The 8,704-nt window shown below is 38.4% G+C and overlaps 1 long non-coding RNA gene across 1 annotated transcript; it reads left to right on the top strand.

Moving 5' to 3' along the window:
• Nucleotides 1–564: 564 nt before the first annotated feature.
• Nucleotides 565–8,130, top strand: LOC128321730 (uncharacterized). Its single transcript, XR_008305282.1, has 2 exons — nucleotides 565–684; nucleotides 7,240–8,130. It is a non-coding gene; the product is annotated as an uncharacterized LOC128321730 (long non-coding RNA).
• Nucleotides 8,131–8,704: the final 574 nt, after the last annotated feature.

The raw sequence follows: 8,704 nt of genomic DNA, 5'->3' as shown, positions 1-8,704 counted from the left end.
AGTTTGCCCTGGCTTTAAATGCTTTATGACCATTTCAAAATATGAATGATAACTAAAAACAGATTTTAAAAAAACATGATCTGTTGTCCTTTAACTAATTGTAACAAATGCAAACTTTGGCAAATTGTTATAGTATAAGTGAAATAAAACACTTCAGGATCTGGTGTCATAGGAGAATAATCTAATAAAATGACTGCATCATACCACCCCATCACTGATTATTTTCCTTTAACAGCAGGCCCCGTCATGTTTTATACTTTATTTCCAATTATGTGTAACCCCTGGATCTGCAAGGGTTACACATTATTTAGATAAGACCCAACCAACTATTCATATGAAAAAGAATTGAGATTTGGATTGCAATATGTTGTTTTTAGTCATGTTGATATATTTCTCTCCTCTCGCAACAATACAGGGTATTATTCGCCTAACACAGAGAATGTGCTAGAATTTGATTTCATCAAGTTGTGACTCAGATATGTTCTGGTCTGCTGGTGTTTTCTTGGGCACGTTTCCAAATATAAGTCATGTGAGAGCACTGATTTATACTGCACTGCCTCAACTAGAACATACACCTGAGAGCAAGCATTCAACACAAGCCCATTATTCCTTTTAGAACTTAATGGAGCTAAACGTGACTGTGCTGAAATGAAATACTGCGCATTAACTATGGAGCCTGTTGTGGTGAGTTTTTATAGATTTCTTTTTCATACTATATTCATTATATATTCACTAAACAGCGTAGCATGTAATTGCATAGAGCTGTTCTCACCATGATAACTTCAAGTCAGGAGTTACAATATTTACATACAGGAGTAAGAATATTTCAATACAATTCAGCTCCTACAAGGGACGTGACTTTTTTTCCAGATGTTCAGTCATGTCATAATATACCATTACACACCAACATCATGTTGAGCTACACTGCTGCTGTAGTGGTTCAGAGAGCAGGCTGAGACAGGAGGACTCCCACTGATCTCTAATCAGTCTCAGTGACTCAGGCCTGCCAGGCATCCTCTGAGGATTACATCACCCCGAGTACAGCCTGACCCAGCAACAGTTCTCCTGCCCAGCAGGGCTATATCACATATGCTGAGAGGGAAAGAGAGAGAAAGAAATCATTTTTCTCTTAGCATTATAGTATATGGGTCAAAAATGAAAAGGATTTTCAAAACTATAAAAAAAGAAATGTCCTAAAAATATTACACAGAAATTAACTTGTACTTTTTTCTCACTTTTATTGACTTAACTATCATAACTAACTATCATAACTAACAGCTAAAGATAATATTAACAAAGCACACACTTTAATATTTAATGTGAACAAAGTAATTAGTTCCTATAGTAAGATTTTTTAAAATAATAAACCAAGTAATGATCTGCATTAGCCAAAGTTTATTCTGTCCATGTGTAAAATAGGTCCATGACAGACAACATAAACAAAAACTAACTAAAGTGGAAATAAGTGACACTAAACGACAGGTTTACACATGGAGCCCAAAGTCAGTTGACTATCAACTTTAGTAACACCCTGTCATTTATAGTGATTTACACTCACTAACCACATTATTAGAAACACCATACTAATACTGGTTAGGACACCGTTTTGCATGGCACCTTTCGCATGGCAGAATCCTTGCATGGCATGGCATGGATTCTACAATGGTGTGGAAACATTGCTTTGAGGCTCTGGTCCATGTTGACATGACATGTGTCAGCTGCACATTCGTGCTGTTTTTCTCCTGTTCTACCACATCCCAAAGGTGCTCTTTTGGATTCAGATCTGGTGACAGGGAAGGTTTCTGAAGTACACTGAACTCATTGTCATGTTCATGGAACCAATTTGAGATGACTTGTGCTTTGTGTCATGGCAAATACCAAATTTTTTTTTTTATTTAGTGGAATTATATAATATTTATTTCTGTTAATAATTTTCTGTAGAATGAATAGCTTTGATTAAAAAAATCTTTTGAAAGTCTTTGAAGCACGCATAGAATTGATGCAATTTTCTTGCCTCCACAGGAAATATTTTGAATCAGTTGCACAAATTGGGTGTGAATCTCTGTGGACACATACACTTCAGTAAAAGACCATTACACATTGTTTCAACATGGATGCTTCACTGAATTGAATGACATCACCATTTGACCTAGATGCAGATGGCAGCATTTACTGGAGCCATAAAAGGAACATTTCATGTCTTTTTTTTTTCCAGCATTGCTCAGCAGCACTTTGCAATTCCAGACACATATACTAAAGTACACACAGCTCACTTTTGACAATAACTTGACATCATGGTAATCATTTCCTCAAGGTGATGTACGGCTGATATATCTGACTGATACACAAACAACAATCATTACCAGTTATTTGGTGTCTACACACTGATTTCAGCATGTGCGATATACGCAGGTCTGTGTGTGAGGGCATCAGCTGAGCTCATTAGGAACAGTAGGAGTGAAGCTGGGAGGGAGTCAGGGTGATCTGTCCTCGGCCGTGCTGCACAGCGAGTTCTGAAGCGATGAATTATCATAAAATGAAGTCCAATCTGCCTGCACTGCTCTAATCTCTCACTCTGTGAGACGGTGTGATAGCAGTCAGGGTCAGCTGAACACATCATACCGGTTCATACTGCTCACTTCTACAGTCACCGAAGTGCAAGTGCTGACATAAGGTCTGTAAGTGGAGCACTAGTCATGAGCCAGGCCACAGTCATCCTGCAGGGCCTTGATTTATATTCCACTGAAAAAAGCTGCACATAACTTTGCCCTCAACCCTCTGAATTTTTCCTGGTTCAGTTTAAGGCAGTGCTGCAGAATGGCTCCCGGTTTTGCTTCATGAAGAGCTTTATAATCAGCTGACGAGGTGAAATGGAAAACAGCAGGGACAAAGAGCAGAGCTCTTAAGTTAACGAAAAAAAAAAAAATCCAACCAGAATTCAGTCATGTCACCATGAATCTGAGATAGATTTAGTGAAATTGATTCAATTTGCATGTATGGTGGTCAGATATGTGCCAATAAATCAAATAATTGTGCCGTATGCCAAATGACTTTAGCAGGCAACTCCACCACAGGCATTAGTGGCTGATGATGATGATTGTGACAGCTAAATCTCTCTGCCAGTGATCTGCCCATTGGTTATTAGTCACTGGGCGTGCAACGATAATCAGGTTTAATGGTCATGTTCCTAGAAGATGTACCACGATACTCAAAAAACACAATATATTTTTATCAGTCAAACTCCAACATACTATTGCTATACATGTGCAAATCTGGGAAGAATTTGTGCACTGCTGAGATTAAAGCAGTTTCCTATAGGATTTTAGTTCAATTTAAAGGCACTAAATGCATCTTTCTTGGCAAATGCCATCCACAAGGTCTGTTCACCAAATGAGAGTCCCACATAAGTTAACATAAGCTATGTTCAGACAGGCAGCTTAAATAGATTTTTTTTCTAGTTTGAGTAACAAAATATCGTGTAGAAATCTTACTTCTTCATGTCACTTTCTCAACCACATTTCTATGTGGTTTCAAATGCAACTCAGTTTGACTGAGTTACATGTGTTTTTAATTAATCATCACTCAGTGAGGGCTGCTTTTGATATCAGGAATTAGCAAGACAAAAACACACAAGAAAACAAACAAGAAGAATATGTTTAGAACCAAGACTGAACACTGATTTTATGTAAATGTTGGTATTTAAGTTGGTGGCTAGCTAACTAGCTACCTCTCACCTGACTAACAATACTGTTTCATCACAATAACAATGTGAATGTGCAAGCAAGTATGACTAAACTCCGAACAAACACGTAGGATTTGATCACTTGTCATTAGCGATGTGGATACTCAGTTAAAAATAATATGTGTGTGTGTGTGTGTGTGTGTGTGTGTGTCACAAATCCCCTCAGAGCACTGAACAAAGTACATTGTTCATGCTATTATTGTTACATGATTTTGTTTTGGCCTTGGTCTTGTCTTCACCCCTGTGTTACCATTGGTTTACTTCCCAAATTTGTTCATCTGTTCTCTGTTTAGATTCTGATTAGTTTGTCTGTTTATACCCTCCTGTGTCTTTGTCTCATTGTGAAGTCTTATTGTACTTTTGTACATTTCAAACATGGGACTTGTTTCTTATTTTCATTTCTCGTTTGTTTTCTTGCATTTCTCCAATGGTGCCAAAGCTGTAGCCATGTAAATCAGGTGTACACAGCAATGATGAAGACAAAGGAACTACTGTTGTCTTGGTCTGTTTTTATAAAACAGTAGCAGCTGCTGACATCAGCTGATATTCTGTGGCACTCATTTTTACAGGGCCACATCACCCTTTTTAAAGCCTCTATAACTCAGAAACTAAACTGGTGACATTCTTTCCAGAGAGTATGAAGCAAATCTGACATGGTCAGTCAGGAGGTCTATGGTAAAGAGGCCTACGGCAAACAAATATCACGTGGACAGCACACTAGACATTATGGTGCACATTGATAGTAAAGGGTGTTCAGAATGTGAGGCTCATGCTGGTTACCTTTTGTTAAAATACAGCCAAAAACACATTTAAGTAAATATAGATATGCAATATTATTGCAATATTGTGAAACATTCTAAAGGTTAGGTTAGTGACCTGAGAAGGTAATATACACAAATGTCTATTAGTGACCCGATGTTCTTGCATAGTGATTCCACAGGTGATGAACTTCATATGATGTGTTAAATGTGTTCAACTCTCTGGTTTCTGAGTTCAGAGGGTGCACTCTAAATTTAATTGTGAAAGGTGGAAAAACAAAGGCTGACTAAAGCTTTTGTTTATTGGTGACGTTTGTTGGTGCTGTGTACGAACATCATCTTGTGGCTTGAGAGTTATGTAGCCTGTAAAACTGTGACCCTTCAGGCATCTATATATGATTTATTCAAGTGCACTAATGAGGATTTCTCTATTACTTCCCCTGTTTGTGTGTACGTGCAGGCCCTCAAACCACCACTGAAAAGTGATCAAACTGAGGCCGACTTGAAAACCCCAGAATTACATAATTGTGAACAAATGTGGTTTGAGCCAGTGAGCATGAGATCGGAGAATGATTAAATATTTAAGCTTCATCAGTGCAGTTCAGAGCATCTATCAGGGCCCACAGGGCAAGAACCGTTCTCTAGCGCTGTGACTTTTGGTTTTTGAAGCTCTTTCTTTACTAATTCTTGTGTAGATTATGTGGTTCTCTTTGTTATTCCTCTTTTTTTATGTGCTGAGATGTTATCTGTGTTAAAGGGGAATTCTGTGAAAGGAAAAAAAAAAAGCAACATTAAATGTGTTTTTTACATCTTCCCTAAAAATGCTTCTGGCCTGGTTAATGCTGTCAGCTGCGTTTTCTGCTGAACTGTGTTACATCACACAGAATAACTGGAAAATGAATAGGGGATTGATTTCACATTTTTCCTGAAGTCATTTGGGTTTATGAATACCGTAATATACATGTAGAAATTATTGTCTGGGATGTACTTGCTATCTGTGAAGTTCCTGTCTGCTATCATATCATTGCACAAGGTGCTGAGTTATTGAATTCCTACACAGTCACTGAATCTAGATACAGTATAATGGAACATCTATGTAATATACAAAAATAGGAATTGCAAATAGGCATACCTTACATTACATTAAAAGTAAAGTAAAACTTTAAAGGTATAGTCAGTGGTATTGGTGATGTTGGCTAAAGCTGACCTGATGTTGGCACCACCCTTTAGTGTACCTTCTAAAACCATACCATGACTGGCAACAGGATTCACAAGCACATAGAGATACTTAATTGTCCTATTTGGTTGGATTTTCGTGGCCCACTTGATGTGTTTCTTATCCCATTTACAGAGTCTAGGGTGCCATAGAAATGAGAGTTTCTACTGTGAGTTGATGTTTTACTGTCACCTATTAGAATCTAAGGGGAATTTTGACAAATATAATAAAAAGTGCCCTTAAATATCATTTACTCCACCTTTAAAAACTCTAAATATTATTCTAAATGTAGCCTAGTGCATGTTTAAAATTTCAGATATCAGTGGAAGGAGTCTTTGAGCAACTTGTCCTGCACCATCTGTTCCCTGACCTTCACTATATCACTAAACCGTCACTGAATGACGAGATTAAATAATGATCATCTATTGGCAGATGTGCATGTATTTATAGCATCTTAGCAAAGCAGGTGAGAAAAATGAGCACCAAAATAGCTCATTTCATTTGTTGTGACTAAACCTCAGGTGGTGACGTGATAGCGAGAGTGGCCCACCATGCCCTTCCAGCTGTGAAATCAGAAGCAAGCATCCTCTAGGGTGCCAGATGTGACCACGAACCTGCTCCTTCCCTAGACAAGGCTAAGTAATGCACATGTTAGCAAGCATACACAGAGAGCAGAACCCCAATCGCTTAGGGCACACAAAGGCAATGTGGGACATCATGGCTCTTGAGTTTATTGCATAAGGCATGGCCACAGGTTGGGAATTGGATTATCATCCTCTGGGGGAAGTGGAGCAAATGCAAATGGAACTCAGTGCTGTTCCTGTTGTGGGAATAGAAGTGTTTCTAATGCATATATTATTATGACCCTCCTGTCTTAACTGGTTGTTACTGAAATAGTACATTGATGGTTGTGGTTATGACATTTTGTTGAGTTACAGTAGGATGTTTTTGAGGTTAGACCAGGTCAGCTGTATGTGATCCTTTCTACTGCCACCTCATTCACACTGTATATTAAATAATCTATTTTAAAACTGACTATAGTCCCTCTGTCCTTGTTTGACAGGCTTGTGTCCATCTGGGTAATTTGATAAGAGCCATTTAGGCCTCACACACAGCCTGTAATGGAACACCTAGGAGACTTGCTGAGGATTCATCCATAGTTATAAGTGGGTCAGACAGAGAGAGAGACATAGAGTGAGACAGAGAGAGGGAGAGAGGGTGGGAGAAGGAGACAGACAAATTCAGAAAGACACACAGTGACAGGCTGAGAGAAGGAGAGTCTGCCTGCCTCTGTCTGAAGCAGTTCCTGCCCTTTTCCTTCCACTTTTCCTAAACAGGATGCCCATATTTATTATTCACACTCACTGACCCCCCCTAAAACCCATCTTGGTCTGAGCAAGGGTCAAGGGAGGACCATAGCAATACATTTCCCTTGATTCTCTAGAGTCAGTGCAGTGTGGATTTCTGAAAAATACACACTATTTTCTCACTTTTTTCTTGTTTCTTTTTATATGCCTTCACAGATAAACCTTCCCTTTCATGGACATGCTTTAGTGTTTGATCACAGCACGCCATGCCAACCCAGCTAACCTCCACTCTCAGATCTTCAGACTGCAGTGCAGCATATACGTACTCATCAAAGACCCGGTCTGATCCTAGCTCACCTCAAGAGAGTGTGACTGGGTCATGTATGCTGACCCATGCCTGGAAAAATGAAAGATTTCCAGCAATCTAAGTGATTAGCGATGACTAATCAAGTCGTGCCTAATGACAGAATGTTAATTACAGTGTGGTGGAAGTATCTCTCTGCTCCTATCTGTGATCACAGGCAGTTTGCATATTTGCAGTGTACCTGAAACAGCCCATCAGGAGCTCTCCTTATCTCAGGCTACCCGGGATATGAAAGCACCACCATGTTGTAGAAGTTCTGTGCATCTGCGTACCTGTGTATCGAAAGCTATAAGAGTGTTAACTCATGCATGCATATGGATTATTAGTTAAAATACTTATATGATTTTGGCACGTTTAAAGTTTGACTGATTTATATCTGTCAGAGGTTTGATGAATGATCACATTTCAAGTCTAATCATTCACAAAGCCTTGGTAGGGTTACACTGCCAAAAATGACTTAACTAGATGATCTTCATCTTTCAGTTATTTTATTGAATTGTGAAAATTAGCTTGAAATGAGCATTTCTTATAGCGCATGGTTTAAAATAGCTTTCTTATACTCTTTTAATTAAAAAAAAAATACATCACATGTTACAACAAATGTTTGACATTGACCATTAAAAAACAAAACAGTTTGGATTATGGATTACCTGCCAGAGGGCTCTGGATCTTCAGCTAAGCAATACTAGCTAAACGGAACTAACTATGATTAACATAAAAATGAATGCGTGTATGGAAATAATTACATGGCTTTCGTGTTCTTTGATCAGTGATCTAATCAGATCATTTTCCAACAGAGAGCTATAAGAACCATATTATGTGGAAAAATGATGTGATAACATCAGAGAATTCCTCAGGCTTCACTGATTGTGGGCATATTTTTAGCTATGCAAAGAACCTAACAGTCATTTGCTCCACGTGACACTCTCAATAAAGTGGCTTTTTTTAGTTTTGCAGTTACTCAAATCATTTCTTGGTTTATTAGGTGTACTGTGTAACTGGCCATTTTATCAGGTACACCTACTATACCGAGTAGATGCACTTTCGCTCGAACACTCTATCACAGGACCACCCCTAACCAGATATTATTTGGGTTGTGTACCATATAACCACAAGGGACAAGAGAGGTGTGCTTAATAAACAGGCAACTCAGTGTCCACAACAGTAGATAAGATATAAATGTAAATGATGCCTTGTTTATATCATGGGATTAATACATTATAAATAAATATATCACTGTATATGTACCATAGGATATGATGGACTCATGAGTGCACAGACTGTACAGTTTGCAAAGCTAATACAGAATATGCTACA

The sequence above is a fragment of the Pangasianodon hypophthalmus genome, chromosome 19 (assembly GCF_027358585.1).
Source record: "Pangasianodon hypophthalmus isolate fPanHyp1 chromosome 19, fPanHyp1.pri, whole genome shotgun sequence".
In the NCBI taxonomy this organism is placed as follows: Eukaryota; Metazoa; Chordata; class Actinopteri; order Siluriformes; family Pangasiidae; genus Pangasianodon; species Pangasianodon hypophthalmus.
The sequence above is the reverse complement of the archived record's forward strand: the minus strand, read 5'-3'. Positions and strand labels throughout refer to the sequence as shown.